Source organism: Antedon mediterranea, chromosome 2 (assembly GCF_964355755.1).
Source record: "Antedon mediterranea chromosome 2, ecAntMedi1.1, whole genome shotgun sequence".
Taxonomy (NCBI): Eukaryota; Metazoa; Echinodermata; class Crinoidea; order Comatulida; family Antedonidae; genus Antedon; species Antedon mediterranea.
The window spans coordinates 12077073-12100112 of NC_092671.1; the positions used below are offsets into that span (position 1 = coordinate 12077073).

At 31.1% G+C, this 23040-nt stretch overlaps 3 long non-coding RNA genes across 3 annotated transcripts in view; 2 read left to right on the plus strand and 1 right to left on the minus strand.

Moving 5' to 3' along the window:
- Nucleotides 1–23040, plus strand: part of LOC140039658 (uncharacterized) — an 85436-nt gene that overhangs the window by 35882 nt on the left and 26514 nt on the right. The window lies entirely within an intron of this gene.
- Nucleotides 15813–18105, plus strand: LOC140039654 (uncharacterized). Its single transcript, XR_011842542.1, has 4 exons — nt 15813–15895; nt 16291–16378; nt 16603–16710; nt 17296–18105. It is a non-coding gene; the product is annotated as an uncharacterized lncRNA (long non-coding RNA).
- Nucleotides 18714–21170, minus strand: LOC140039655 (uncharacterized). Its single transcript, XR_011842543.1, has 5 exons — nt 21039–21170; nt 20353–20442; nt 19861–19899; nt 19178–19270; nt 18714–18882 (listed from the first exon to the last, which is right to left on the minus strand). It is a non-coding gene; the product is annotated as an uncharacterized lncRNA (long non-coding RNA).

Here is a 23040-nt window from a genome sequence, read left to right on the forward strand (position 1 = left end):
ATTGATTTCTGATATTCTGTACTTGTGTATGCATTACTAAAACTAGATGGTACGCTCGCTTTGCTCGCGTACCATCTAGGTCGTGCCCACAGATGGTTCTCGAATACACAGTAATTTCAGGGTAAAAAATCTGGCGATTTCAAATGCACGTACCGCAGGACTATAATACATTGTCGTTTACAGAAACAAATAAGTAGACACGATAATTTATGTAGTCAACTAAAATTACCACTCTGGGAATTACTTCCGAAAGAGAAACTTACCACAAAATTAGTCCAAATTGTTTATTCATTTAAAGAAACCCAATTATGGTTGAGGGATGGGAAAGAGGATAGGTACAAAGAAGAACAATTTTTAAATATATTCTTTATCCACGTCAGTAACGAAATATTGTTTTCATTTTTCATAGGCCTATAAATAATATACCACCACTAACGGTGACTAAATATAGTAAAACATTTGCGATTTAATACTTTGTTAAAACTGTCACTGTCATAGTCGATTGAAATAGTAAAGTACATGTAACGATACACCACTACGACGTTTATATTTTTTGTAATTATTAATTAATGCAAACGTTGAGAAGCAACTGTCAGTAATAAAGTTTATTTGTATATTACGTGTGTATATATCTAACAGTAGAGCCTACCCATAATCACAGTAATAAAGTTTATTTGTATATATTTTTTTACATCTAACAGTATTCACAGTAAGAAATGTTTGTATATATTTTTTTACATCTAACAGTATTCACAGTAAGAAATGTTCGATTCAAATGACGACCAAAAATGGTTAATAGGTATTTGCAGTACTGTATTGTCAAAGTATTGCAAGTTTATTCTCCAAGGGCTCATAAATTTACCTACTTGTGTTAAACCAAACTGGCAGACTGAGAGATTGGAATGTTCCATTCATCGCAAATCAATACATTTGTATAAACGTATATTAAATCTATCAAAATAGTATTTTTTTAAAGAAAATCGGCCTGTCTTCAACATTATGATGCTGTACTCGGGCTGTTCAACCGGTTTTCAGCCATTAAAAACAATTATCGTAGGAGGAGATAGGAAAATGCGAAGCATCCTCGTATTATTGTCTGCGGGTATTTTTCAAGATGGACATACATTAGACAGTGACGTGTATACACGATCGGAAAACACCCCTATTTGGGGCAAATCGTTGAACCTAAATTCGTTTTAATCGTCAATAACTAATTATCGAACTCAATTTAATTAGTAAACACGGTTACATCAGGTGGTTAAAATCAGTACCGAAAGTACGAACCAACTTTATATACCATCGAGTAAACATTCTAGAAATTACGCGCGATTTACCGAATTTTGCCCTTACGTAAATTTATATATAGATGCAAACGTTGAGAAGCAACTGTCAGTAATAAAGTTTATTTGTATATTACGTGTTTATATATCTAACAGTAGAGCCTACCCATAATCACAGTAATAAAGTTTATTTGTAAATATTTTTTTACATCTAACAGTATTCACAGTAAGAAATGTTTGTATATATTTTTTTACATCTAACAGTATTCACAGTAAGAAATGTTCGATTCAAATGACGACCAAAAATGGTTAATAAGTATTTGCAGTACTGTATTGTCAAAGTATTGCAAGTTTATTCTCCAAGGGCTCATAAATTTACCTACTTGTGTTAAACCAAACTGGCAGACTGAGAGATTGGAATGTTCCATTCATCGCAAATCAATACATTTGTAAAAACGTAAATTAAATTTATCAAAATAGTATTTTTTAAAGAAAATCGGCCTGTCTTCAACATTATGATGCTGTACTCGAGCAGTTCAACCGGTTTTCAGCTATTAAAAACAATTATCGTAGGAGGAGATAGGAAAATGCGAAGCGTCCTCGTATTATTGTGTGCGGGTATTTTTCAAGTTGGACATCCATTAAACAGTGTATACCACGATCGGAAAACACCCCTATTTGGGGCAAATCGTTGAACCTAAATTCGTTTTAATCGTCAATAACTAATTATCTAACTCAATTTAATTAGTAAACAGGGTTACATCAGGTGGTTAAAATCAGTACCGAAAGTATGAACCAACTTTATATACCATCGAGTAAAAATTCTAGAAGTAAGGCGCGATTTACCGAATTTTGCCCTTACGTAAATTTATATATAGATAGTAGTTAATATATTCCATTTATAATGTATGTATAAACATATATTCATATTTTTTTTAACATTTTTAAAGTAAAAAATTATTACAATACCTATCAACCTTTCTGATATTGTTACTATTATATAATATTCTTTGAGGCAGCAATAAAAAAAAAATTAGAACAATTAATTTGAGTTATACTGTACTATGTTAGTTCAGGAGATGAAGTGTGTGTGGGCAGAAACTAGTGTGTTGGAGGTTGGTGGTGTGAGGTGTATAGTTGTCACTTTAAGACCTAAATTAGATGTTTTCTGAAGAAAAGAAGTAAGCGCGTACGCTTTCAAACAACTCCAAGAAGATTCACACAAAATAAACTACTTTCCAATAAAGTAGTATAACAGTGTATATTACAGTACATTGAATAAACTCGAGCGGAATAATAACGCACATAAAAAAACATTCATTTTCTTTTTGAAAAGTGCCCTCTCTAGTTTTCTATTAATTTATTAATAATTATTATTAATTAATGAGTAATATGAACATATTTTTAAATGCTGGAAGCTGGTTCTACTCATAACAAAGTTTCATATCTCCAAATTTCATCAACGTATTCAAAGCACTTCAATATTAAATATCACATTTAACATAAAAATTCGGGTTTTGGATAGAATTTTGCTTAAAAACATATACAAAAAAACATCGATAAAAAATACTTTTCGTATTCAAAAACATTTGATACTTGGTATAAATGTTCACTATAGGTTGCTCTATTCACAGAAAAAAATTGCATTCATGAACGTTTTTTGTTGGTTGTTTTTTCAAAATAGTTATTAGCTTGAAAAAAATGAGTTGGAATTGTATGGTCTTTCATAAGTGTACATTTTGTAAAAACGTAAATTTAAAAAATCAGTGATATGGCTTGATAGTTATTTTTTGTTTGCAATATGGATGGAGCAACCTATTTTATATTATAATATCTAACTTTCTCCTTATATAAATATATTATTTTATCCAAGTGTTCACATGTCTTGTTAAGTATTGCACCTTTGTCCTGTCTTTATGTTTTCTGTAATGTCACTGCACTAACGGGTGACCACCGGTAAACGAGCTTCGCTCTTACGGTTATCCATCCATATAAGTTGTTCATCTCTTATGTTCAGAAATTGAAATGGTAAATAAACTGAAACTGAAACTGTGCTTATGTGATACAGGTTGACGAGCCAGGAATGATGGTAGTGCCAGTATACCGTGTAGTTTAGCCTCAAGGCAATACCATGTAGCTGGAGTAGCTTGGACAAATACAGTAGAGATTTATGAGACTTGGTGTGTGATGATTCAGTATGATAAATTTGTGCTGTGAAAGACAAAATTGTAGAATTAGGAAGAAAATATTGTAAAATAATATAACAAGGAAATTATACTATAGTATAATTAAGGGGTAACCGTATAATACATAATTAATAGTAATAAAGGCAATGGCAATTACTTATACTAGATAGCACGCTCGCTTCGCTCGCGTACCATCTAGGGGTGCTCACAGATGGTTCTCGAATACAGTAGAATCCACGGACGGGGACTTTTTTGGGACACTAAACAAAAACGGAAGTGTCCCCCTAATTGGGGTATTCAGAAATAGAGACAACAAAACCAATACTGGATTCTGGACAATTAATTTATGTGGATTAAAGAAATTAGGGAGAAATGGAAATGTATGTACGGGAATTGGGCGGCACGTGGTGGTGGTGATGGAACCGCAGTAATAAAGTTGATTGTATTTATATATAATAAGAACCAAACTAAATAAATAGACCTAGACATTCTGCGAAATGGAAATCGGAAATTCAAGCTCCTATTCAGTGAAAAATTAAACTGTAGTCTACCTATATATTTAGGGCAAATCATCGGTTGTGGTGTTGAAATTCCTGTAAACATTTGTGTGAACCAAACTGGGTCGAATTTCTGTCATGAGTACTGATTTGTTGGCCTGTGATTTATGACGCCTAAGGGATCTATCTAGACTTATTTTTTAGAATAATGTACGTACCTGTCAGATACAATTGTCTTGTGTCGTATAATAAATAAGTACTGTAATAGTTACTGAAGTTACTATTACAATCTCGTCAATGAAAACACGAAAATGTATATGCACTTACTTATGAAAACGTATACAGTATTATACTCAGTTATTGAAACAGTAGGTTTAAAAAAGTTTCGTTTGTCTGTAAAATGATGTAATCAAGCTGTTTACATGAGTTTTAATTTATAAGCACATCAATAATAAAATAGTTTATCTATCCTGTAATTGGCGAGATTATGGTCGCTGTTGAATGAAATAAAGCCAATCGGTATCATATTTGTACAGAAACGTTTTCGCGGCCGAAGGGTGTAACCTAAATTCGTTGTATTATCGTCAAGAACTAACTGTAACTAAACTTACATAGAAAGTAGGGTATCATAAATTTGGCCTTAGCACTCGGGGGAGTGGCTAAGATGAAGTCCGTGGGACTACTAAATATAAATTGTAATGAACCTCGAGGGAAATAAATAGGAATATTTCATGTTTCATTATCAATGTATAATAAATGGAAACTGTTTACCGATTCAAATAATAGAAATTGGTTTTTAACATTTTCCGAACCTATTGCAAGTTTATTCTCAAAGGGCCCATATATTTACCTACCGTATGTGTTAAACCAAGGGCTCATAAATTTACCTACAGTACTTGTGTTAAACCAAACTCTGGCAGACTGAGAGATTGGGATGTTCCATTCATCGCAAATCAATACATTTGTATAATCGTATATTAAATCTATCAAAATAGTATTTTTTAAAGAAAATCGGCCTGTCTTCAACATTATGATGGTGTACTCTAGCAATCTATCAAAATAGTATTTTTTAAAGAAAATCGGCCTGTCTTCACTCTTCAACTTTATGATGGTGTACTCTAGCTGTTCAACCGGTTTTCAGCTATTAAAAACAATTATCGTAGGAGGAGATAGGAAAATGCGAAGCCTCCTCGCTATGTAACATTAGGGTTGAGGGATGGGAAAGCGGATAGGTACAAAGAGGAACAATTTTAAAATATATTCTTTATCCACTGAGTAACGAAATATTTTGTTCATGTTTTATAGGCCTATAAATAATATACCTCTAAATACAGTAGGCCTAAAACATTTGCGATTTAATACTTTGTTAAAACTGTCACTGTCATAATCGATTAAAATATTAAAGTACATGTCACGATACACCACTACGACGTTTATATTTTTGGTAATTATTAATTAATACAAACGTTGAGAAGGAACTGTCAGTATAAAGTTTATTTGTATATCTAACAGTAGAGCCTATCCACAGTCTCAGTAATAAAGTTTATTTGTATATATTTTTATATTACATCTAACAGTACGAACATTCACAGTAAGAAAGGTTCGATTCAAATGAAAAATAGTTAATAGGTATTTACAGTATTGTCAAAGTATTGCAAGTTTATTCTCAAAGGGCCCATATATTTACCTACTTATGTTTTAAACCAAGGGCTCATAAATTTACCTACAGTACTTGTGTTAAACCAAACTCTGGCAGACTGAGAGATTGGGATGTTCCATTCATCGCAAATCAATACATTTGTATAATCGTATATTAAATCTATCAAAATAGTATTTTTTTAAGAAAATCGGCCTGTCTTCAACATTATGATGGTATACTCTAGCTGTTCAACCGGTTTTCAGCTATTAAAAACAATTATCGTAGGAGGAGATAGAAAAATGCGAAGCCTCCTCGCATTTTTTTGGCGGGTATTTTTTAAGATGGACATCCATTAGACAGTGTATACCACGATCGGAAAACACCCCTATTTGGGGCAAATCGTTGAACCTAAATTCGTTTTAATCGTCAATAACTAATTATCTAACTCAATTTAATTAGTAAACAGGGTTACATCAGGCGGTTAAAATCAGTACCGAAAGTACGAACCAACTTTACATACCATCGAGTGAAAATTCTAGAAGTAAGGCGCGATTTACCGAATTTTGCCCTTACGTAAATTTATATATAGATTATGTATACATTACAATATTACAAATAAATTCATATATTATTTTATTATGATAAGGAAATCTGTTTTAGAATGAGAAAAAAGCCGTCCCAACCCAGATTTGAACCCAGCTATCAATAAAGCTATAAAACAAAATAGACCATATTGTAGCCGGACTGGGTAGCGTAGACTTACTTGAGGCCTAGGCATAGTACGATTAGCTAGAAGGATACAGGTCAACCCGTACCCATGCCATGCCAACACGCTCGTACCCAAATTTTGGTTTACATATATCCAACATTTTGGCTTACTCGTACCCATTATGGGCTGCTTAGTAGGAGTAGTAGTAGTAGTAGCCTAGCCTAAAGCAGCAGGCCCGGCCCTAGCCTACTACAACTTAAGTCTAGGCCTAGCCTAGTACTAGTAGGCCTCTAGCTAGGCCCTAGGCCTAGTAGTTAACATCATACATACGCCCTAGAGCCTAGTAGTAGCTACCTACTACTCACTAGCTAGGCCTAGGTAGTAGCAGTAGTAGTTATTAGAGTAGTATTATTGTATTGTAGTATTAGTTGTAGCTGTCCGGTGATCCTTGGTCACTTGTCTAGATCCCCTAGTGGGTCTAGGCTAGGCCTAGTACGTAGTTATTCTTCAACAGTCACACAATTCAGATTCTGCCGGCCGCTGATTGCTAGTGAACAGGGGGAGGGAGAGAAAGAGTTAGAAGAACTGAAATAAGCCGTGACGTATAATAAACATCATACAAAATAATAATATAACTAACGAATCCGTATAATATAATAATGTTGTATGTTATAAAGTAAAGTAAATGCGTTTAATATAATACAATTATATTATAACATAATGTATTTTATTAATAACATAATATTAAATGTTCATAATATAATGCTAAAACCAAATAATATAATACAAAAAGTCAATAATTTGTTACATTTTTCACATAATATATTAGAAATAGATATAATATAATGCTAAAACCAAGTAATATAATGCAAAACGTATAATTCATTACAATACAATATATAATATAATAAAAAAATGATATAATAATATAATATTTTGAATACTTCAGACAGCTGAGGCTTGCCATACAGACAGCTGAGGCTTGCCATACAGACAGCTGAGGCTTGCCAGACATACCTAGTCCAATGTACCGTTTTATTTCATTTTCAAAAATTTATAATTTTATTTCAGTTATGTTTGACATCCCAACGCGATTTCATGCGGTAGTTCCATGCCATTTGATATTGAGCTCCTTGATGTTTCTACATTATTTACGAAAGTGCTCCACCCTCCTTCTGTTTTGTTTTGCTGCTTTTGTAGGACGACATGTAATTTGGCAGCTATTCTACGTGATAGTGCTTTTATATAGGTCTGATTTGCTTTTTAAAATAAAGGACTATTAGTGCCTATTATAACAAATATTCTGATTTAGAATTTTACACCCGGGAAGTGCGAGTGATTTGTGCACAACTTAGTGTGTATTATTTATATCCCATAACGTCTTTATCCAGTTTTTTATTGTCCAACTCTATAAGTATCTGCTCTGTTCGCATAAAATCTAGCTGTAAAACGAAAACAAATCAGTGTATTAGAGTCTATTTTAATGCTTAGATAAAAGCAATGAAGAACAATTTCTTCTGCCTAACATTGATTATGGCCTGTGGCTTATCGTAATCATTTCAACTACTGTCAATCGATGTAGAGGCTTACATTCAAAATAACCATCGAATATTAAGTTTACAGTTTTACCGTAAATAATTACATTCATCAACCGTTTTACTAAATATTACGCGACAACTAATTGTCTGACACTGACTGTATTGCCTAAATTGATCATTATTATAATAATTAATTACGAACTAACGGTCAATTCTCGGTTCTTCTTCCACCTCATAATATTGCACAGGTTCTGGTTCTGCGATTAACAAAAAGATTAAATCAACGTCAATGAATTTAGAACTAGAATATTCCATTATCAACATATCGTAAATGTGGGAAAACTTTGTCCCCTGTTAATGGTGACAACGACAACTTACCGACCGGAAAATTAATACATGTAATCTTTTCATCATAGAAAAAACACATTCCGTTTTCTTTACATGGATTGGGATGACATGGATCGTCTACGAAGAAAAAAAGATAAATTCAGCATTATTAAAGCATAATATTGAAATATCAAAACTGTGTGTCTTTATGTCCCTGTTACTGTAGACTAATCGTGGGTTACAATTGTAAATAAAATGCATCATAAAACATCGCATTATTCGAGATAGGCCTAATACCACTGTAGTAAAGTTTTAATACTGTATGTTATTCCATGGCTGGTCACTCCAACATGGTTTTAAAAGAAAAGTTAGAGTAAATGTGAAATACAATTTCATCAATCCAAATGCAATTGGCAAAATATGTGTACTTAGTATAATGAATGGCTACAGAGCCACTAATAGTGATACGTCGTTGACTGTGTATAACATCCTGAGAACGACATGAAATTAGTTGACAGATTTAATTTACACCAATATTTATTGGACTAGAAGTAGGTATCGGTAACTCTCACTAACCTGCGCTAGACAACTCGACGGTTACATACACAAACATGAATATAAGAATAATTGACAATCGAAACATCTTGCAGAAAGAAGTCTATATTAAGAGGAATACGTGAAGAAAAACAAATACTGCAAATGTTAAGAATGATGACAATATAGATCACAAATACAACAATATTGAAAACATGGAATAATGTAAAAATGTAAACTGTTAATTAGATCTAAATAGAATATTTACTCACCTTAGTCGTTAATAGGTAATTTGTATCGTTACGCAAGCTCTCCGTAGACTAAAAGGTGTGGACATGTAAACTGGTATTTTATCATCTCATCACGCATAGGTTTTAATATATTAATATTAACGGTTATAATAGCAATATTAGCAATACAAATATACATACAGCTGTTTTACAATTAGATTAATAAAACGTCAAATAAATTACATCCCGTTCTTTTTTTTCATTTATTTTTTGTTTAATCTTCTTTATAGAGGGTGACTCTAAACAGTATATGCTGACAATCAATTGCTTATCGATGATGTTAGCGCTTTCCACTTTAATTCGATTGTAGGTAATTTTAAAAAACAGTTCAAACAATTAAGTTGACTCAGGTTTCAAGTCGTATCATGTAATAATCGTTTATGATGATGATGGTAGAGCTAATAGAAATTTAAGAAATAAAAACCACATATAGTTTTGATTTTGTTATTTTATTAGATTTATTATATATTATTTATATGTCATGTAGTTAAAATCAGTGAGTTCTGCTTGAAATCCCAATTTCCTACGGTAATAGTCCCTACTATCCGGGAAATTTGAGTGATGTGCATAACTTAGTCTATGTAGGCTATGTATGACATATTTCAAAACTTCTTATTCACACCGTCTGTTTTACTATCCGTTAGCTCTGTTAACGTCGTGTATGTTGTGATTAAATAAATCTGTAATAAAAACAAAACCAGTGTAATACTGTGCGAGTGCATTATCATCAACTCAATGACAATTTTCAATTTTCCTTATTAAAAATTACATTACTCACTAAATGTTATGTAATTACACATATCATTTAGGTTTATAGAATCTTTAAATTTCTGTTAATGTTTGTAAATTTGGAATTGAAACATATTGTTTGTATTAAAATGAAATTAAATATGAAAAAGGTAGCCTATAAACAGCTCATTAACCCCCCAAAAAGCTGAAAAGGTATATCACTCCTCCCTGGGTATACGAACAACGACTTACCAATATACGTACTGGTAATCGGTTCACATACGGCATTTCCATTTAACATGTAACATACTTCCGACGTCTCACATGTATTGGAATGGAGAGGACATGGCACTGTAGTAATACAAAAATATCAAGGTATCGTTTCAAACTTTGTCTTCTGTCAGCAATGGTGAATATTAATGGGGTATCACATTAATCAGAACGACGACTTGGGACAAGAAATTCATACCAAACTTTAGACGATTAATCTAAGATAGCCTAATCATTGTAAATAAATTCTTACTTATAGCCGTACATTCAACTTGTCTTTGAACTAACACATGTCATCATTCCAACATGGGTCGTAACAAAGATAAGATATTAAATGTGAAATACACTAGTTTACATCAATCCAAATACAAATTAACTAAATATTTGTATATGGTAAGATTTGACAAATTTAATTTTCATGGAAACCTAAAACGACGTTATATCAAACCACTTTTTATTTCTGTTTTCGACAGACTATTATTAGGCCTAGCCTATATGCTCTCTCCGTTTACAAACAATCTCTGGATCCGCCTCTGACGCACTGGTGCACCTTCAGTCAGACCATGGAGGAAAAAATAATCTGTAAATTGTAATCTGTAACTTATCTTTAAATGTTTGCAAATTGTCCCTAATTGCCAGAATATAAGAATTTGACAGCTCTTTAATACTTGTAAATCATTTGTAAAGAAATGCTTACGTGCACCCAGAAAATTCGACGTTTACATACAAAAACATGAATATTAGAATAGTTGACAATCAAAACATCGCAGAGAGAAATCTAAGAAATGTGAATATAAGACATTATTTTTAAAGTACACACATGAAATTGTCTGTTACTGTATAAAACAGTTTATCTCCAACCGTGAACAATAAGTTACAGGCAATATGTTTCATGACTCAATATAATCTTTGACAATTACCCTCTCCCTAATTGTGTGAAATCCTTGATCAAAGTAAAAAAAAGTGAACGCGCAAAAAGCCCTTAGAATTTCAACGAAAATGTACATAGGCCTACTATTCTCCAGATTTGCAATAAAGTCATAGATCCATATTCATTCACGGACCAAATATTTGGAACGCGCTCTATAAAACCAATAAATTAAAATCCCAATACTCTTTTGAAAAAAGAAACTAAAGAAATGACATTGAGTACATGTATGTATAGTGCCTCCGGGGGACAAACAGTCTCATGTCCTTTTATACCAAACCTGTAGTCCAATGTACAATTTTATGTCATTTTAGAAATTTAGAATTTTATTTCAGTTATGTTTGACATCCCAACGCGATTTCCTGCGGTAGTTCCATGCCATTTGATATTGAGCTCCTCGATGTTTCTACATTATTTACGAAAGTGCTCCACCATCCTCCTGTTTTGTTTTGCCGCTTTTGTAAGCTATTCCACGTGATAGTGCTTTTATATAGGTCTGATTTGTTTTTTAAATAAAAGACTATTAGTGCCTATTATAACAAATATTCTGATTTAAAAGGAATTGTACATCCGGGAAGGGCGAGTGATTTGTGCACAACTTATGTATGTTGTGTGTATTATTTATATTCTATAATTCCATTCCATTGATTATGGCCTGTAGCTTATCATAATCATTTAAACCACTGTCAGTCGATGTAAAGGCTTACATTCAAAATATCCATCGAATATTAAGTTTACAGTTTTTACCGTAAATAATTACATTCACCAATGGTTTTACTAAATATTGCGTGACAACTAATTGTCTGGCACTGACTTTATAGCCTAAATTGATATAATATATAATTATATAATAATAATAATAATAATAATAATAATAATAACACTAATAATAATAACAATAATAACACTCATAATAATAATATAATAATCTATAATAATCTCCGTTCTTCTTCCACCTCATAAAACATGAATAGAATAATTGACAATCGAAACATCTTGTAGAAAGAAGTCTATATTAAGAGAAGTAAGTGAATAAAAACAAATATGATGATAATATGGATCACAAATACAACAATATTGAAAACATTAAATAATGTAAACTGTTAATTAGATCTGAGTAGAATGTTTACTCACCTTAGTTATACAGGTAATTTGTATCGTTACGCAATCTCTCAGTAGACTAAAATGTGTGGACATGTAAACTGGTGTTTTATTATCTCATCACGCATAATATATTAATACTAATTCTTATATTAGAAGGATTAGCAGCAATACATACATGCATCTGCTTTACAATTAGAATAATAAAACGCTTATCAAATTAATTACATCCCAGTTTTTCTCGACTTTTTAAAAATGTATTTTTTATTTTGGCATAAATTGATCATTATCATAATAATTAATTACGAACTGTAGCACACAATTTAAACTATTTTAACCCGAGTCAACTTAAAAGTTGGCTTAGGTTTTCAAGTTGTTTGTAATCTTGAACTTGTTATTGTATTAGACCAGGTCAATATGTCAGAAATTAGAATCAGTGAGTTCTGCTTAAAATCCCAACCCGATTTGCTACGGTACGGTAATAGTTCCTATAGGCCTATCCGGGAAATGCACAACATAGTCTATGTAGGCCTACTAAATATCTTAAACTTATGAAATATTTCATAAATTCTTATTCACACCGTCTGTTTTATTATCTTTTAGCTCTGTTAACGTCGTGTAAGTTGCGATTCAATGAAGCTGTAATAAAAACAAAATCAGTGTAATACTTGATATCAGTGCATTATCATCAAATCAATTTTACTTTATAAAACTTACGTTACTCACATTTATTTTTTGATTGTAAAAGCGCTTTATAAATCGAACATTTTAGGGTGTTTGATTCAATGTAATTTGTCATGGGACAAACAAGTCGACTTGATACTGTATCGAATTGTAACTGTCTCATAGGTCTGATACGACTAATAACATCGAATGCTTCTAAAGAAGTAGCTCTGCACCTTTATAAGTCACTTGTCCTACCTTGTTTGTATTATTGTTCCCCAGTCTGGTGAGTGTATCTTAAGAAACACATTCATCAGTTTTGGTACAGCGGAGAGCTACTTGCATGATACTTAGGAAAAGATACTTGGAACAATCGTATTTCAACAGAAGAATGGAGTAAGGTCTATTGTCTGTCGAAAATAGACGTGCTTTCATTAATATGTCCTTTATTGCCAAATTACTTATTTCTCATAGATCTGATTTTATGAGCAATTTTATTGAATCTTTTGTTATTAACAAGATGCATCAAGATGTCACTTACGTTTCATCATGGTATCGCTAGGAATGATGCGTACAAATATTCCGGAGTTATTTGTTTTCCAAAGGCCTTTTCTGTACTCTATGTGGGGATTCGTAATTATGTCATTGAAGAGCCTTTCCATAAGTTTAAAGCCAGTTTAAAACAATTTTATACTGATGTTTAATTTTGTAAATATAATGATGAATGTACAATAATCTATTTTTATAATACAAGTATCTATTTTTATAAATCAATCTTTAATGTACAATAATCCTTCTTTTTTTTTTATTATATAAGCATCTATTTTTGCAATTGATTATGACCTGTGGCTTATCATAGTCATTTCAACCACTTTCAATCCATATTTTACAAGTAAAATATCAATCGAACGAACTTGTGTTTTACACTGTAAAAATCTGTACAGTAAAGTTTTTCGACCGTAAAAAAATTACATCCAGCAACAATTTTACTAATTATCTATCTGCAGGCTTGTTTGGTACTGACTGTAATGGCCAAAATTGATCATTATTATAATAATTAATTATGAACTAACTGTCAATTCTCGGTTCTTTAGCCTCAGGTTTTAGCTCAGGTTCTTGTGCTGTGGTTAACAAAAAGATAGAATCAACATCAATGAATCTTAAACTAGAATATTCAATTATCAACGTATCGTAATTGTGGGACTACTTTGACGACTTACCAATCGGATTACGAATACATTCAACACTTTTACCATAGGGACAACATGTTTTGTTTTCTTTACATGAATTTGAATCATCACATTTACCGGCTACGGATAAAAAAGGATATATGAATCAGCATTAATAATGCATAATATTGAAATATCAAAACTGTTTGTCTTTATATTCCTGTTATTGTAGGCCTACACTAATCGTGGGTTACAATTGTAAATAAAATGCATCATAAAACATCGCATTATTCGAGATATACCACTATATTAACGTTTCAATACTGTATGTTATTTCATGGATGGTCACTCCAACATGGTTTTGAAAGAAAAGTTAGAGTAAATGTGAAATACAATTTCATCAATCCAAATGGAATTGACAAAATATGGGTATTTAGTATAATGAATGGCTACAAAGCCACTAATTGTGATACGTCGTCGACTGTGTATAACATCCTGAGAATGACATGAAATTAGTTGACAGATTTAATTTACACCAATATTCATTGGACTAGAAGTAGGTATCGGTAACTCTCACTAACTTGCGCTCGACGGTTACATACAAAAACATGAATATAAGAATAATTGACAATCGAATCATCTTGCAGAAATAAATCTAGCACTAATAATAAGTAGTCACTAAGTGAAGAAAAACAAAATGTAAAAGTTCAAAATAATGTACACAAAAATTAGTACAAAAATTGTGTTCTTTTGAAAACATTATATTTATAATATATATTATATAATATAATATATAATATTTATAATAATAAATATAATGAAGATCTCAACCGATTCTCTGTACTGTGTCTAGATTTGTCCATTATAGGAATATTTGCGTTTTACATGTTTCTCTTTGCTATCATAACCTTACATGAAACAGGCACCACATGTAATACAAATGAGATAGGCCTACTGTATTACCTAACAAATTAAAACATATAACAAAAGACATTGATTGGATACCGGCGGCGGGCAAATAAAAAAAAAACAATTCTTACTAGTTAAACAAGTTGATTGTCAATTATTTTTAATTTATGCAGATATAGGCCTAAGTTGCCGTTTTGTTTGTTGAAATTTGAATTGTTTTTTTTGTTTTCAATCATCATTTATCTTAAGTCGGTTTGTCCCACTTCTTTATTTCTTCCAAATAATGAACATGGTACAAGACAATAAATACATAGCAGACAATGTACCGTTAAACCATGGAGCTATAGATTCATGGTTAAACAACCCAATGTCTGGACATCTAAGATTAATCTTTTATAATAATATTGTAGTCATGGTATTCATATTTTCAACCCAAAAGTGTGTTTCTAACCTATGTTGTAAATTACTTCCGAAACCCATTTTAGAAGATATTCGTTTTTCTTTGGTATGTCACTCATGGTATGACATTTATAATTACCGTATTTATTCGGATTGACGTTTGCAGAACGAGCAGTAATAAATGTATGCTGCAGCAGACACTGGTTGTGGGCTACCATGGTCTATTAATAGGCCTATAATCATTTTATGTATAAATCTAAATAATTATTGCATGTGTTGAAATTTTATTGATACCGTAAGCAAAAATTACGATACAAACAAAAATTGATTTAATGAGATAATAATCATATAGGCCTAAGCATTAACAAAACTGAACATTGTTTTTCAAATTCATTTATAGATAATTTAAAAAAACAGTTTACCATATGCCTATTTTGTCAATAAAACAGATGGTCATATTAACATATAACACAGTATTCAATATTTATAATTATAGGCTTTACATGATAATTGTTATGCACCTTTGACAAACATGTTTATTTTTAATGACTGTTTTTGAGCGCCGTAACAAATAAAAATATGATTATGAAATAAAGTTTGAACTGAATAACTCTGAATAATTAATTGTTTTAATTGGAGTGTTGCATGACAACACTGCAACGACGCATCACTCGTATAGTGACACATTCATTAACAAACACCTGTCATACATCTTACCTTTTATCAGGTATGTAAAACTTTATATTTACTCTTTCATATTCAAATCATTTTTGTTAATGAAGACAACATCATAGGCCATATCTGCTACCATAGCCTCAATATATATGTGACAATTTATTATAGAATATGCTTACGATACTAGACAAATTAAGGCATTAGGCCAATATGGAGATACAGTCCAGAGAATCGAGTAACGCGATGGTGACGGAGAAACTGTATTGTGATATGATGATGACGACGACAGTCAAAGGCGACCATGATTTGGTGGTGGTGATAACAATAAATTCTAAAAAAATAATTCCCTAATTTCTTTATTTTATTGTTTTTTCGCACACGTCATTTGATGAGATGTTGCATAAAACGTTGCTTATTATTCGTTACCGTATTTTGTATCTCTAACAGGTTTCTAACATTTAAAAGATGGTTCGAATTTTGATTGCTTTGTACGTGTTTCTGTTTTTAAACAACGTAATGTTAGAGGCTGCTGGTGGTTAGTAATTATGATTATTATTATTTTTTTACATTTTGTAGGCCTAAGCCAAATTTTTTATTTTTTTTTAGAGGGTAACCCTCTCAGAAATTACATTTATAACATATAAAATTACACATCCTCATATGTAAGTGTGTGTATTCCAAAACAACGTTCAATAAATTTGGCAAGCTATGCCGTTTCATTTTTTTTGTAGTTTTAATTGTTTAATTTTCTTTATATAGATTCAAAACCATGCGACCCAAATCCATGTGAATTCACTTGTAATGAGCTTAAAAGTGGAGACCAGGGTTACACATGCACCAAACCTACAAAACTTAAATCTAAGTCACGTACGATTTGTTTGAATTGATTAAACTTTAATTAGGCCTACATCACATCTTGAGAACGAGTCGCACTGTAAATAATTTTAAATTAAATAAATAATCACGACGCATTTGGTCATCGTCGCTTGTGATTGGTCAACTCACTTGAGTTGCGTCTATATATGTCACTGCGTTGCGTCCAAGAGAGCTTTTGTGAAATTAACAACCAAATTCAATTCATGGTTGGAAAGGGCAGTTATATTAACATTTCAATTATAACCACAAGTATTCTCCAGATGCATACAGTAACCAGTATCATGATTACTACCATACTTTTTACTTGGCAAAATATAGTATAGTACTTTCTTTGTATGTTAGCACGGTACCGCCTACAATTTTCAAATTATTATTCTGAAAATGTCGGTGTAATGTATACTTACAGAACATGCCTATTGAAATTCAAGAAAATTGGTTTGTTATAAAATTTATATTCTTTTAACATGGTCCGAAATATCAACATGCGTCCTCTGTTTCAATATTATATTTATATTTTTTTAAGTACTTCACTCAGTTTCTGAGTGCTTTCATTTATTATTTCAATGATTCTTTTAGATCTTAATGCGATGTTCATCAGTAGGGGTGATGCTAAACACGATTAGAAGTAATTCTGATCCAGCTGTACTATGCAAGCCATAGTACAAATACAGAAACGAAGCACAATAGGAGAATGGTCGATAACGCCTTTGCAAATGTATTCTTATTGATATTATATTAAAGTATATGAAAGAAAATAAATGCAACAAAACTATTCTTAGGCCTATTGTCAATGTGTATTTTTTAATTTTGCCGAGGAGTCCGTGCTAAAAAAACAACAGTAACTAATTATAATTAAAGTAAATCAAAAGGCATTTCATTTACATAATTTTACATTGTTTGCCACAACTTTGTCAGTAATGGTGACTGTTGATAGAAATCAATTATCACACTCATTTTGGACTAGAACTCATGGTCCTACAAAAAATGCATAGCATTGTCAGACTATATCGTAAATGAATATCTTAGATTACCTTACCTTGATCAAAGTATAACCTAAGATAACGTGTTATGTTTGACAACTCTGTGCAATACCTGTGAACTTAACATTTAAAAGTATAGGCCTATGTTAGGGATATACGAATTCTCACTACGGTAACTTTTGCTAGAAAACTCGACGTCGATAGTTACATACAACAACATGAATAAAATAATTGGCAATCAAAGGATTGTGCAGAAAGTCTATGAGAAGTGTTTGAAGAAATGATTTTTAGTTATGAATATTGACGGCAATAAAGAACACAAGTAAAATTAACTGTCTTCTTTATTTATCGTTGAACATGTGAAATAAGTTACGGTATCTAGGCCTAAAATAATAGTAAATTGTTAAACAGATCTGAAATAAAAATGTACTTACTTTGTATCGTTATTCAATTCAATTTCAAAATGGCCGATATATAAATTGTGTTTTATCAGGGAAACTGAGTAAATTGTATTATCTCATTATTCATCTTGTAATACAAACGTATATATATATATATATATATATATATATATATATATATATATATATATATATATATATATATATATATATATATATATAGGTTGTTTATTAATTCCCTATTGAAAGAAAATTAATTCATGGCACAAAACAGTTGAAGAAACTGTCAATTGTTAATGTTTTAAAACAGTCTCGACATTTTATCGACTCTTTTGGTAGTTTCTACGTACAATTGAAATAAGTGATGATTTTGATTGACAATATTGTCAATTTATGTCTATTTTTATTAGACCTATAGTGGTTTCTTTTTACAGTTGATAAGTAGCAACTTATTTAGTCAGTGACGACGAAAAGTCAACCAGTCAAATGTTCCTTTCCAAGTCTCAAGTTATTGTCTTTATGTCATTAAGTACGTTTTAATTTTTTGTCTGAATCATCTGATCTAAACTATCGGAAACGAACAAGGAATAACAAAAGTAAAACTGTTACAGTGCTAATATTTTATTCCTGTTATCGTAAGTATTTTATAATTTTCATTTATACTCTTAGGCCTATGTTAATTACGATTTTAATGTCGAAAAGTGAGAACAGTTAGATGGTCATGGCGCAAAGATTTAGTTAACCATTTCTAGCAGCATCAGCCCAATTGGAATAGAGTGAACCTGAAGAAAGATAAAAATGAGTACTTTGAAAGAAGCTCTGGGTTTGTTTATTGTGCAATAGAAAATTGTAATAAAATTCTCCCGAATATGGTGAAGCAGAATGCAGAGTGTCGTGAAATCAGGTTTTTTTTAAAGTCGTGGGATACAGGAAATTCACCAACATTTTTGTCAATTTGGGGAATTGTTCGTAAGAAATCTAAAGAACAATCGTTTTATTTACGAAGTATTTTTATTATAAATATTTATACGGTTAACGATTGTTGAGATCAATAAAATCGCATCAAAAATTCCTTACCTATGTCTTGGCACTGCCGGGTTCCATCCTCCATAGTGTAACACTCTTGGACCTCTGAACACTCTGGGATACACCGTGGTGGGTGAAGTTCAACTTTTTTTTTAAATGCATGAGACATATTTGATAATTGAAATAAAAAATAATTCACTAAACTAAAACAAAACGGTTTAACATGCGTGACGCATAAATTAAATCTACGGTCGGCTGGATCGAAAATCGATAAAATAGGGTCTGATGACAATAGTAAATACGAAAAAAAAAACTCCCGGTAAGAAGTCCTAGGTCGTCGAAAAATCCCAGTGGCAAGAGATGTTTTTAAAGCTTGGTTGTTATAATGATTAAGATAAATATAATCAGAAAAGGCAATGATGTAATTATTTGACTGTATAATAAAACTGAAGATGGTTTGTTATTTTAGTAATTTTTGTATCTTGTAAATATCCGGTAGACTATCTGTTAATGATTTCAGTGTATTGTTATGTAGGCCTACATTTATCTTTTTTAATTTCATTTTCTGAGACGGGAAGTAACCGGCAAAGGAGAATCAAAGTTTTATTTTAAACCGTGGTCATTCCTTGCCATCTCAGATGTATTTTTGTATTTTTATGGCAAATGAAATGAAATTAAATAAATTAATAAAAAATCAGTAATTTAAAAAAAAACTGCACATTTAGCAAACTTACCTGGGGCACAACAACTTGGCGGATCACACGATGTACACTCTTAAAATCAATCAAACAGAAACGGTCGAATACACATTTAGTATATGCCTTCTGGACCTATAATAGGCCTATCTAAGTGTTTAAGTGATTATGGTTGGTTAAAAACAAGGACTGCTTTTAAAATAAAACCTGATTCAAAGATGCGTAAGGGTTACAGTATTTATACATTGTCAGCATTAATAGTATTACTGTTATTGTCAGGCCTGTACATAGCTCAAAACTACTAAATACATTTAAACCACCACGCATTGGATTTAAAACACACACGAGACTCAAGAGTACGGTATGTATCTTATAGTGGTTTTTAAAGCTTATATATAACAAACTTAAAACATGCCTAATCACTGTATTTTTTTAATATATTTTATTAATTAAATTGTTATTTTATGGACCAATAATATCACTCCTTTTTTTTCTTCTTTTCTCTATTCAATTATCTTCTATTCTACTAACCTGCACTAGACATGTCGATGGTGATATTCAACACCATTAGCATTACAATCATGTATCCAAACATTTTGTTTCCAGAAATCAATTATAGGCCTACGAAGAAGTGAAAAATATTCATTAAGAATGTTAAACATCATTTATAAATCATATAAATAAAACAATTTATTTCTATACAATGTATATGTATGGTCCTATATTTTTTAATAAACAAACAATTACTGAAAATGACAATGCAGTGGGTATCATTGGCTGGATCTTAATGGAGATACAAAATAAAATAAGCAAAAACCTAAAACCACACTTCATATTAAAACACATAGAATGACCAAGTCTGTGGATTAATTGTTACTTTCTATGATTATTTTTCTATGACATAAAAAGAAATGAAAATATGAATTCCTCTTTCATCAGATCTAATTATGCTAAATATGTTATATAGGCCTAAACAATTATTACGAAATGTATTTGATTACTTTATTTTAATAAAGACAAACGAATTTACCAATAACTTCCACCTACATGGTGTTTTAAGGTCTTTCACACCTGCGTCAACCGACACTGTGCGCGTAGCTGCGTGAAAACGAAACATTGACACGTTCGATTTGATTTGACGGCGCCGGGGACCGGAACCGTGTCGGAACAGTTGTGAAAGACCCGTTAAATAAGCTAAAATATTTAATTTCACTTGCCAATTGTCAGAAATCCAGGTAAATAATCTTGTATGCTGTTGACTACGGTAACGTACAATCTTGCAGTAAAAAGAATATCGTTTCAAATGCGTGATCCAACCTAAAAGCCCTGTGTAATATGGGCTGTCTCCTCGTTTAATGTAAATGTGGAGTGAACATATGGGAGGGGCGTGTGAATGTGCATATAGGCCTATTGCTATTTTACATTTTTCGAGAAAGAGTCCAATTTCTTGAATATTTCTACATAATGTGTTGAGAGTTTTATTTTACATATATTTTTTAAAAATAATCTTTCTTTCTTAATCCTTTTTTTATACGAACTTGTTTAATATTATTATATAATTATGGTATTCATATTTTCAATCCCAAAAGTGTTTCTAACCTATGTTTTAAATTACTTCCGAAACATTGATTTGTTTGTAAAAATATAATAGGCCTATTTAGGACTAATCATTTTTTGTATAAATCTTAATAATGTTAATAATGTTAGTCTTCTATAGCGCATAATACGATGTTTCTAAGCGCTTGCACGCAAAGATGATCCATAAAATATCCCAAGATAAAAAAAAACAAATTAAAAAAATGAAGAAATGCAGAGGCATTTCTCCAGCACTTTGAAGCTCCCATATGATAGCTCTCTGGAACAGTATTCACAGAAGCTTGATTGAAAAAGACATTGTCTATCCTATCCTAAGTACCAAAATAAGAAGAAACAATATTTGTTTAAATATCGATTCATGTTACCTCTTTAAATATGTGTTGACATTTTATTGATACCGTTATAAGCAAAAAGTACATACAAACAAATATGGATTCATAATGAGATAATCATAGGCCTAATCATATTAAATTGTATCATATCAAATTCATATATATATAATTAAAAAACAACATAATTTATGCCAAATTCGTAAATAAAACGGACAGGAGTATTCACATGTAACACAATATTTAATATTTATAATTACATGATAATTATTATACCTTTTGACAAACATGTTTATTTTTTATGTAAACGCTTATTTTTAATGACTATTTTTGAGCGCCGTAACAAAGTATACGTTTAAACTGAATAACTCTGAATAATTAATTGTGCTGAGGAGTCCGCTCAATAAAAACAACAGTAACTAATGCAAATCATAACTAAAAGTAAATTAAAATGCATGCCATTTACATAAATTATGTAAGTAAAATGTATAAAAAGTCAGAAAGTTGAATTTTTATTGATAAAGTTTATAACTCATTTTACGATGGAATTCATTTGGTTCACCAAAACTATATAATAATTGTACGAACATTTTCACAAACATGCTTATTTTTTAACATGTTCTATTAATAAGCACACACAACAGCATTATAATAATAAAAAATACTGATGTAAGCGATAGCAACAATTGCAGCACACAGGGAATGCGGTTCTTTTGAGATTTGCAATACAAACGTGAGTCTGTAATTTCATCATGTAGGTAGTTTTATATACATTTAAAATTATTAAATCATTATTGAAAACACAATCACAGGTTAAAATCATAATTTGATCCAATTAATTATGTATACTCACGAGAAACAATTGAATTTAAATATTGAGAGAGAAAAGTCGAAATGACATTGACATTAAAAGTTACGGTAAACATATATTATTAATCACAAAGGACAATGATGAAAGATAAACGTGATGATGAAGACGACAAAATAGAATGGAATGGTGACATTGAAAGACAGTGTTACCGGTTTTTTTTTTCATATTAGAATATATTAATATATTGTTATTTGTATTTTTTTGTATTAGCTCTCTTTTTAAAATCGCTAAACTAAAACGACCTTTCTCTTTTTTAGTCATCATGAAAAAATAAAATAAAATTGATAGTCGTTGAAGTAGTTTTTAGCGATGGAATTTGGTCCATTTCCTCATCATATTTATCGTTTCAAATTAACTAATTAAATTTCAGTATATCACCGGGTGGTTTAGAATTTATATTCTGTGCATCACGTACGTAATCAA